The following is an 11,847-nucleotide window of genomic DNA, read 5'->3' on the forward strand; positions in this document are numbered from 1 at the left end:
GTTGTTGACGCTTTCGGGTTTAAATACGGGGCGGATTGAATTGTGAAGTCGAAGTACTGACTCATAATTGTTCGAAGTACGGAACATCCGTTAAGTAAACCGTTGAAATTTAAACCATCCTAGTTCGAAGTACTGAACTATTGTGTGACGAATTACGTGCGTTTAAAGGGTCTAAAAACGTTACGTAAACAGTAATCCTCGAAGTACTGAGGACTAACACACAGGCGATATTTTGCGAAGTAAAGACAAAATATTGCGGAAAGCGGGCCGAAGTACCGAGCCATAAAAAGTTATAAAAACGTCCAAACCCGGAGTCAGAGACGAGATAAAGCAAACATAATAGCGAAAAAAAAGTAAACGTGAAAAGACCGTGCACGGCAAATAAAATCGAAATTACGTGAAATAGAGGTCATTGAAACAACGAAACTTGCGAAAATGGGTCAAAACGTCGCTAAAACAATAGAAGATAGACCGGAAAATGATGAAACGGGAAAAACGAAAGGTGAATTCGGTTGTGAATAGGAATTTCTGTGTATTTGTGTTGACAGTTTGTCATTGAGCTCAAATTGTTTGTATGCTTTTATTTTTGGTCTGGTGTGAGCCATGAGTTGAATGTACGGTGACTTCGATTTGTATTTGAAATTGTACTGTCTTGTATGATAAGTCATTGTGGATAACTATGGTTGTTGTCATGTGACTGATTATGAGGCTCCGTTGTGTCTTTCATGATTTTTCATGTTCATAGTGATAATTGGTGAATTGTGATGTTGAAGGTTTGATTGAGTTGCATGAAGGGCAGAGGTAACCTTAAGTTTAAGTAAGATGAGCAGCGAGTGTGTTTGGTTGTTTGATGGACGTCTGAAGTGGAGAAAAGGAGCTGAAGTGAGCTGTGGAAGTAGGGCTTGGAAATTTTTGGGCGTGTGAGATGAGCGTCGATAAGCGAGGCAATTGTTTGTAAATAACTGACCGTTTATGGCGTAAATAGCTGACCGTTTTTTGTGCAAAATCGGAAAAAAACTGGGAGTTTTTCAACATGAGGAGTGCGGCCCTTCGGTGGCCCCTATTTGCAACATGGGGTCCTCGACGGCATCCGCTGGGTTTTTGCCCAAATTAATTATAAGGGAAGGTTGTAATTGCAGCTGGGAATATTCCAGCCTTTCCCTTGTACTATTTAGGATATGATTTTTGAAATGGAATCTCATTAGAGATAAAAAAATAGATTATTGAGCTAAATTGAAACTTATAGAACACTCTTAAAAGAAAATAAGAGAATGGCTAAAAGAGAAAGAAAATAGTTAATGTTTTGAAAAAGGAAAAGATCAACTGTTGATAAATAGCTGTTTGAAAATAAACTTAACAGATTTATTTTAAGCAAAGAGCAAGTATGTTTGATAAAAAGAAAATCAGATTGTTAGAAATGTTCTTCATTCAAGAATAGATATTGTTAAAGTATATTCTTCTGAATTAAAGCAGGTAATTCTACCAACCTGGAGTGACATACAAGTGGATGTTTTTTAGTGCACGAAAAAGCATTCTTTGTTCTCCTCTGGACTGCTGAATTATCCTCCATAATAAATTATATGGATATCAGTTGAAAATGATTGGAATTAAAAAATTGAATTGAATGCTATAAGAGGTAGTGTTTTAAGTGTTAAAGAATAGCAGAGAAGCCATAGTGGAATAAAAGAGACAGTTAAAATATTTTGTGAAGTAAATTGATCCTAAAGAATTAGATTTTGACTAAAAACAATCAATTGAATAGATTATAATTGCGTCGTGGAATCATAATTTTTGGATTACATGTTGATGAATCTTCAACAGTGACCCAAAGAAGGTGAAAAGACATTTTGTCAGCTCTAAAGAAATTCCAAAACAAAGACAAATTCCAATTTTGTAATTTTGAGTGGAACATTGCGCGTTATATTAGTGCCGCTGCAAAATTCAATTTACTGATTAAAATGGAAGCTGACAAAATTGATCATAAGCAAATATTGGCATTTGCCAAGTGGAAATTATTATACTGGGAGAATTGTAACTCTGTAACTTTGGGTTGATTGCGGAACGTAAACTGTTTTTGATAGGGTAATAGTAACGGTAACCGTAATAGTATGGGGTTTAAGAGATTGTGCGTTGTTCTCAAATTTGCGATATATGATTGCAATTCTCCCAAGATAAGCTTAATTTATTGACCTAACCTTTGGTTGATTTTGTGGAATTTGTTTAACGTGGCGTTTATAGAAGCTAAGTAACCAGAGAAACTTAGGTATGGTGCCTCTTGTGCCATCAAAGAGGACATTTAGCAAAGGAATGTGAGTGGGAGATAGAGGAAGACAGGGAGGGGAACAGAAGGCCGAGGGGGAGAATCTGAAGGCCGTGTGGCAACATTGGCGCCTCGGAAAGAGCGGTTTCGGAGGAAGCCCTCTCTGAGGAGGATGCCGATGCTGACCCCCCCGAGGGAGAGGCCTCTGAGGAGGGGTTCTTGCCTAAGGGGGAGGCTGATTTGTACCTCTCCATAAATGCCGTGTCATGCCAGCTAACGGGAAAACAACTTTAAATGCGATAAGTAAACCCAAAGAAGATCCAGAAACAATGTGTATAGTTGTCATGGCACCTAACTGGCCACACAATCTACTGGAAAGATACAAAATAGCAACTGATCGGAGTTTCCAGTTCGTTGTGGAAGCTTATGATGACGTCAGATACCATTGGTCACTTGACGCTCCCACTCGGGAGGCTAGATAAAACAGTTGAGGCACTACTTGCAGAAATAAAAAGGCTAACAAAGGGGGAAAAATGTTGACGTCATGAATCCAAATGATTTTCATGTAACATTGCGGTTAAAAAAAAAAAAAAAAAAAAAACATTTCAGGTCCTGATCCAAGTTATGATGGAGCAGTTGAAAATTTAGGACCACTAATTCTGTAAACAATGGAACTTAAGAGGTTTCACAACATCAAGCGGAAACACAGGAACACAAGTTAAAACAATTACTGGATGTAATGAAATTACTAAATGCGTTAGTTATTTGTAAATGTGAAGCCAAAAATAATGGGCTTGATAACGTGTCAATCGGAAACAGGCTAGCAGATGAAGCAGCCAAGGTAGCGGTTGTAAATCAACGCAATAAAGCTAAAATAATAGATGAAAAACTTAAAGGCTATCAGAACATAGCATCGCAAACAGTAAAGCAAAAATGGGCGATGAAAGGTTTCTACCAAAATTATTGATCATATGGGCAGCTGAATTGAGCCACATGATTGTCAAGTGTCTACAGGGGGGAGGACTGAGTTGGTTAATAATTGGTTAATAGACACTATGAAAATTGTGGCCCAATGTCTTCAATTCATACTTGGAAAACAAAAAAAATTTTCTCAGTGTTTACTTTGCATAAACAATGTTAAGAGAGACCAAAAAGAGGGAGGTTTCTAGAACCAACTGAACTATTTCATACATTGCACATGTATTATATTGAATTAAATAGACAGTTGGGGAAAAGATATTGCCTGGGGAAAAAATAGATGTATTTTCTAGATTAGTTAAGATTTTTCGTAGCGTACATGAGGACGAAAAAACAGTGATTGCATGTACAGACCCCAGTCTGCCAGACAATTGGAAAAGACAAATTGGACAAACTAGTAACAGACTGATGCAGAAGGAAAGACTTTGCCACTTTTTAGACTGCCAGATTTAACCCCAGGACCTGTTAAAGGTTCTGGCAGCATTCCAGCTCACATAGGGAAACAGTTTGATCAAAGACAAGTTTGAGACAACAATGATCTGCCAGAATGTTCCGATCCACAGACTCTCAAGGTGCGGGTCGGAGACTTGGTCTTCCTGAAAGTGTTGCAGCGTGCCAGACGGGACAGTGAACGCTGGGACGGTCCTTAACGAGATGGTGGGCTTCAGCTCGACTGCAGTGAAAGTCTTTCCGGTTGCCAGAAGGACCTAGCGACGCCAGTCCACCAGGCCCTGATTCCTAGCGTCCCGACCTCACCTAAAGTCATCCCACGCTGGGACGGCCCCTACACAGTTTCCTGACCACCCTGCAAGACCTTGGGAAACCTTGACCCTCTGATATGCAACCTTACCATTGTCAAACCAAGCAGTCCAGAACACTGGCATGTCATCAGGACCGGCCTCTGGTGGTTCTGTGGAGGAGTAACCCTATACTCCAAGCTCCTGATGGAATGGATCGGACGTTGTGCCCTCGTCACCCCCGTCCAAAAGTCCACAACGATCGTGCTCGATCAAAGACACAGCAACATGACAGCTGATGAAGAACCAAAGTCCACTCGCCGAAGAAAAAGATCCATCTTGGCTGAGCTGCTCACCGACGCAAACGGAGTCCATCCGGCAGCCGAGGAACATTCCTGACAAGGCCAAGCTCATCGACGAAGGTTCTCTACAACCAGGGGCGGACTGGGACTAAAAAGCAGCCCTGGACTTTGACTCAGCCCAGCCCATAAGAATCGCTATACAAAGGGAAACACAGACCCCATAGGGGGGTCCGGGAACATGCCCCTCCCGGGAGATTTTTTTTTTTTTTTTTTTACATTTTATTGTAAAATGCACCAATTTCGTGCACTTTGAGAGAAAAATGAAGAAAATGTGTCTAGACTGTGACTGTCTGACTACGGGCGCTCAAAGTACTGCAAGGCTGAACTGGAGTTGGATTCATTTTCTGTACTAGCTCTATGATCAACCTGAATAAACAAATGAAAGAATTTATTTTTCAAAGCAAGTTTTACGTATCCAATTGATTATAATATATCTCTATAGATCTCTGTCTATAAAATGACTTCATTGTTTATGCCATAATTCAGTGGTCTCCAAACTATTCCACATAGGGCTGCGGCGGGCGCAGGATTTCATTCCAACAAAACAAGACAAAACCTCTGCACCAATCTGGTGTCTTACAAGTGTAATCAGTTGATTGCAGTCAGGTGCTGCTTGTTTTAGCAGAAACTTCATTGGTTAAACTGTCGGTACTCGATCGGTTAAAACAAAAACCAGGCCCCACAGCGGCCCTTGAGGACCGGTTTGGAGACCCCTGCCATAATTAATCTTGCCATACAAATAATAAATTTCAATGAAAATACAATACACATTTCAAGACAAATCCTGTATACATAAACTTCATTGGAAAGTATTAACCAGAAAACAAAACGATATATATATGATTAATAATGTATATAACATCAATTTAACTACCTAAACTTTAAAGTAAAACCATTCATTTTATTAATATTTTGTTATATTTCTTCTGAATTAATATTGCTATGCTGCGTGTGCATACATTGTTTTACGGCTAAAATATTTTTTCTTAGGAGAGGGATAGTAGGACTAGCATACTGTAACTTGACACGATTGCAAACGGGTACATCGACTAGCTGGCACTAACCCTTTAATTGTCATTTATTTGATTTAAAATGTAGCTACCTGATGGATAACAATTGCCAGTTTACAGAGCAAGTAACCCTCTTCATCCCAATTTACTTGCCCTGCGCTTGTCTGGGGAACTTCCAACAGTTTATCGTTGCCCCCTCCCTCTTCTTTTCTCTCTCCCAGCACCGTCTGCACGTCAGAGCGGCTGCAGCTCCCTCTCACCATCGCCGGGAGCTGAGCTGTTGTTACCCGACGTGGCCGTTGCAGCCAGACTGCTGCTTGCGAAAATATTTGTCGATTTATGACATTTTAATGCTTCACTCTCCAGTTTCTTTAATTTTTTCTCTCTAACCTTCTCCGCGCCACCCTGCTCTTTTCAGTTTTTTTGCCACCACCATCCATATTGTGCATTAACACTCGTCGCTATTTTGCTTCCACAAGGAAGGAACCAATGAAGGCTACTCTGTGCTTTCGTCGTTCCTAGTCTATCAGATTGGAGGTGAAAAGCCAGGCGCATTGCTGCCACCTGTCGGATTGGATGCGAACTGTAGATAATCAGAGGATAGGGGGGATAAAAACAGTGATGCATAATGAATGGCGGCCGCCGGCCGTCCAGGGCACCGGCCGTTCTGTGATCCTCCAGAACCCACAGATTACCAGTCCGCCCCTGTCTACAACTATACCAACTTGGTACAGTCTAAGTACTCTGAGCAACTGCACGCGGTTTCCTTTACGGCTATCTAGAATAGGGAAGCCCTGGACATGCTCCTTGCAGAGAAAGGCGGACTATGCAGCTTCATCAAGCAAACAGGAGAGTGCTGCACCATGGTCCCACTCCACACCGCCAAGAACGGCTCCATCCCCCAGCTCATGGACTGGTTCACCGATTTCAAAGAGAAACTTCACCATAACGAAGGAGTTCCTGAGAATGCTATCCTCAAGTGGTTCCAGGACAAGTTTGGCAGCTGGAAGAACGTCGTCATCTCCGCCATCACTGCAATGGCCTCCATCCTGGCCGTTGTTCTCGTTCTCTCCTGTTGCTGTGTGCCCCTCTGCAAGTTTATCATCAACCGCGTGCTCTCGAACATGGACCAGAAGGTTAGCGCCATGTTCATCGCCCACACCGTCCAGTACGAGTCCGTAGCCCAAGATCACTCAGAGGATATTGACAGCGATATGGACAGTGACGATACGGACAATGTCGTCTAAAGCAGTTTCCCCATTTTGGCCATCCCGACTCTGCAACCCTATGGACTCTCGATAAATAACACCGATGCGGCGATCATAAATCGCTGAAATATGGCGTTCAAAAGAATTCCAGCCTGTATATACATTTGCTCACCATATTATTTCAATGTTTTGTGTTCCACGAAGCCATGGCAATGAAGCTGCTCTCGTCCCTAGCGCTAATGGGGAGGGAATAGGGGAATTTTTTCCTACGTGCTTAGGTTTTTCGCCCCTATCGTGGCATTTCATAACTCCTGCTAATGGATAATTGACGGGTCTGACACCAACCCCGCTCTCAGGAATGTTTAACTCTGATGAAAGCTGAAAAGTTTTAAACCCACAGCAGGAGGGAAATGTGAGATGTGCTTTAATGCTTTTGCACAATAACAGTATTAACAATATTCACAATAATAGAAAATGCAATAATGTGTGTTTAAAACTAGGTGTTATGATTGTTTTCTCTATTCACTTATGCTTTTTAGTGTTTACACAATGGAAAAGGTAAAGTTTCTGTTTTCAGTAAATGTCACCATAATGTTTCATTCTGGTTTCTGTTCTCAGTAAATGATACAATCTCGATCAAACAAAACTTACGCATGTGCAATGAATGCTCTCCAACTCCTTAATAAAAGGCTGGCGCTTCTCAGGGGAGGGTTTAGATAAGCTTGTTGCGTCCCACACGGGACGCATCAATCTTTCTCCTGACGGCCGTCAGTGTTAAAAGCTTTATTTTTGTCTCAAGTCTGATTCTCTCTCCGCCCTCCTCAAGGTCTTTATTATTTTGCTAGATACAAGTAAGTTTAGACCCAACATAAAGTATTATTGTATTATTGTGTATATACAGTGCCTTGCAAAAGTATTCGGCCCCGTTGAACCTTGCAAACTTTCGCCACATTTCAGGCTTCAAACATAAAGATATAAAATTTTAATTTTTTTTGTCAAGAATCAACAACAAGTGGGACACAATCGTGAAGTGGAACAAAATTTATTGGATAATTTAAACTTTTTTAACAAATAAACTGAAAAGTGGGGCGTGCAATATTATTCGGCCCCCTTACGTTAATACTTTGTAGCGCCACCTTTTGCTCCAATTACAGCTGCAAGTCGCTTGGGGTATGTTTCTATCAGTTTTGCACATCGAGAGACTGACATCCTTGCCCATTCTTCATTGCAAAACAGCTCGAGTTCAGTGAGGTTGGATGGAGAGTGTTTGTGAACAGCAGTCTTCAGCTCTTTCCACAGATTCTCGATTGGATTCAGGTCTGGACTAGGGCTTGGCCATTCTAACACCTGGATACGTTTATTTTTGAACCATTCCGTTGTAGATTTGGCTTTATGTTTTGGATCATTGTCCTGTTGGAAGATAAATCTCCGTCCCAGTCTCAGGCCTTGTGCAGATACCAACAGGTTTTCTTCAAGAATGTTCCTTTATTTGGCTGCATCCATCTTCCCGTCAATTTTAACCATCTTCCCTGTCCCTGCTGAAGAAAAGCAGGCCCAAACCGTGATGCTGCCACCACCATGTTTGACAGTGTGTTCAGGGTGATGAGCTGTGTTGCTTTTACGCCAAACGTATCGTTTTGCATTGTGGCCAAAAAGTTCAATTTTGGTTTCATCTGACCAGAGCACCTTCTTCCACATGTTTGGTGTGTCTCCCAGGTGGCTTGTGGCAAACTTTAAACGAGACTTTTTATGGATATCTTTGAGAAATGGCTTTCTTCTTGCCACTCTTCCATAAAGGCCAGACTTGTGGAGTGTACGACTGATTGTTGTCCTATGGACAGACTCTCCCACCTCAGCTGTAGATCTCTGCAGTTCATCCACAGTGATCATGGGCCTCTTGGCTGCATCTCTGATCAGTTTTCTCCTTGTTTGAGAAAGTTTGGAAGGACGGCCGGGTCTTGGTAGATTTGCAGTGGTCTGATGCTCCTTCCATTTCAATATGATGGCTTGCACAGTGCTCCTTGAGATGTTTAAAGCTTGGGAAATCTTTTTGTATCCAAATCCGGCTTTAAACTTCTCCACAGCAGTATCTTGGACCTGCCTGGTGTGTTCCTTGGTTTTCATTATGCTCTCTGCACTTTAAACAGAACCCTGAGACTATCACAGAGCAGGTGCATTTATACGGAGACTTGATTACACACAGGTGGATTCTATTTATCATCATCGGTCATTTAGGACAACATTGGATCATTCAGAGATCCTCACTGAACTTCTGGAGTGAGTTTACTGCACTGAAAGTAAAGGGGCCGAATAATATTGCACGCCCCACTTTTCAGTTTTTTATTTGTCAAAAAAGTTTAAATTATCCAATAAATGTTGTTCCACTTCACGATTGTGTCCCACTTGTTGTTGAGTCTTGACCAAAAAATTAAATTTCATATCTTTATGTTTGAAGCCTGAAATGTGGCAAAAGGTTGCAAGATTCAAGGGGGCCGAATACTTTTGCAAGGCACTGTACATCTAGCGACTGCATCAAGATATAGTCATTTTAAAAATTTAAGTGACGGGTAAAAATAGATTATGACCGGATTTTTATGACCCTGTCAGTCAAAATGACAGACAACGAAAAAGTCTAGTGCAACCTCTGCCACCGTCAAACACCACCTCAAACTACAGCACACCATAACCAGACAGCCTCAGAGTGCAACAAATTCATGGACTTCTTCACTTCCAAAATACAAAATATTCACGCGTCTTTCCCCCACACTTACAGTTCTGTCCCATTATGTGACATTGCACCCGTCACCCGCGACCTGTCTCACTTTTCCCCCACAGTGCAGCAGAAGGTCGAGAAGGTCATCAGTATATTCAAACCATATACCACTTGCTCCCTAGACCCCTTCCCCTCCCCTCTGCTTAAAGAGCATACGACAGGAGAAAAAAAGTCTTAAATAGCATTATTATGTGAATTAGAATCATATTTTGAAACGATTCGACTATATACAATAATTTAGCAAAGCACAGATGACGAGAAATTAGTCTTTTAATCTGCCGGCTAGCCATTATATGGCTCAAGCATCCCCAACATTTGGATGACGTCAGCGGGAGACTGTGATCATCTGTTTTACTATACAGCCCATTGAGGGGGAATTTTTCAGAACGAGGAAAACGCGACGAAGAGAGCCGCAAAATGTCATTGGCTCAGTCTCTCTACTCCAATATTTTTACAGGATATTCTTTTTATCCAAGTATTTTTCCCCAATAGCTAAATAAATGGCTTGAGAAGGACCAGTCAGCGCGTCGAGGGGGAACTATTCACAACGAGGAAAACGCGACGAAGAGAGCTGCAAAATGTCATTGTTTCTGTCCCTTTACTTCAGAATTTATACAGGATATTCTTTTTATCCAAGTATTTTCCCCAACTACTAAATAAATGGCATGGTCATGACAAATAACAGTCTTGTGCTAAATGGAATATGAAATAACAAAAATGCACTTATTCAGGACGAAATGGCAAAATTACTCCATAATGGTCAAAACTGTCGACTTCACCTTTACTGTCACACCTCCTGAACGATATTTTATGACACCTAAATCGGACATATGTCATTTCCCTTCCCCGGCTTCGGAGAATGTAAACAAACCAAGAGGCGTGACAGCTAGCCGACATGCTAACCCGAACCGAGTGATGTTTCAGTCTTCGAAGCGGAAAATCACACATAACTAGCCCGGATTATTCGACATGACGACTGGGTTGTCGATTGTCTTCGCGGATCGGCAAACCGCCCGGCGGAGAGCAATTTACAGCTTGTTTCCCGGAGAAGGGCAGCTGCAGTTGTTGTGCAGCTAATGTGCATGAGGAGAGCTTTTTACATGCATATCAATGATCAAACATAAATAGTCCTTTATTTAAAGAAAGTTTGTAGTGTTTACTTTGTAATCGCTGTATTCGTATTTGACATAATACAAAACGAGATGTTTACTCACTTCATCGTAAGTCCAATGGTCCCGCAGTAGTAGGGCTTGTTTTGGCCAATATCCACGGTGAATGGGAACCTTTTGAAACTCCAAAAAGGCGCACACGCCTCTGCCTCATACTGCAAGATCTTTATGCAGCCGTTTGCGAAAAATAAACGTATTAATCCGCAGCTGAAAATCAGCTGAATCCTTAGTCCTCATACACAACAGTACGGCTGTATAGTGAAGAGGACACCTTCATCCGTACACGTCACAGCGCCCTCCTCCTCAATGCAAGACCGAAGCCGGAAGTCACTCATTTTCATGGCGCAGGATTAAAAAAACTAAATAAATATAGCGATCGCTTCCACACACATCCAAGCGGTCCATATCATTCAGGAGCATAAAATACCACGTGTATTATGAAATAAACATTGTTTTTCGTATCACATGCACTTTAAACAACTTGTCACAACGCAAACTGGTGACAATTCAGATCCCAATTGACATTCGCTAACTTTACTCGCAAAGCTCTGTGTGAAAGGTGCTGGTTAGCCCCTCCGCAGTTAGAGCTACCATGAATGACTGCGTTCTACAAGGCAGTGAAATATCGAGGACTATCTGAAGTCAGTTATCAAGAAATTAAGTGAATACTTGTGTTATAGACACCATTACAAGCACAGGAATTGATCAAACGACAGATTGAATGATTTACGGAGACTACTATAGGCCATCACTCAAACTTTTGCTTTAAGAAGTTAATGATTTTACCTTGCCACAATTTCCAACGGGTCCGGGCGAGAAGCTGGGATGGCGAGGGGTTGCTGATAACTGTGCTCCAGTCTCTCACTATTGTCAGTCATTTGTTGTCACGAGAAGAGAGTGGCAGTAATAGGTCTAGGTCATCGGACTAGAGCAGGGGTCCCCAACCTTTTTTGCACCACGGAACGGTTTTATTTGGGTCTTTTTTTCATGGACCGTTTATCTGACACATTTTGCAACCCATCAAAAATTGCAACGATGTGGTTCTGCGCATGCGCGTAACGTTAAAAATAGCCGCAAAATGCGCAAATGCAGCGATTCCAAAGTAAACACTACACAAACTTTCTTGAATGAAAGGAATATTAACTTACGTTTGGTCATGGAAGGACTTGTAGAAAAGTTCTCCACAGATACATCCTACCATGTTAGCTGCACACAAAAACTGCACACCGCTCTCACCATTGACGACTTCGCCTTGTCGTTAAGCATTAATTAAGAAGCCCGCTTCACAAAGATACGATGTTGGAAATTGTAGCAAGGCTTTCAATGCTCTCATAGCGATGTCAGGATATT

Source organism: Corythoichthys intestinalis, chromosome 13, assembly GCF_030265065.1.
Source record: "Corythoichthys intestinalis isolate RoL2023-P3 chromosome 13, ASM3026506v1, whole genome shotgun sequence".
NCBI classification, from domain to species: domain Eukaryota; kingdom Metazoa; phylum Chordata; class Actinopteri; order Syngnathiformes; family Syngnathidae; genus Corythoichthys; species Corythoichthys intestinalis.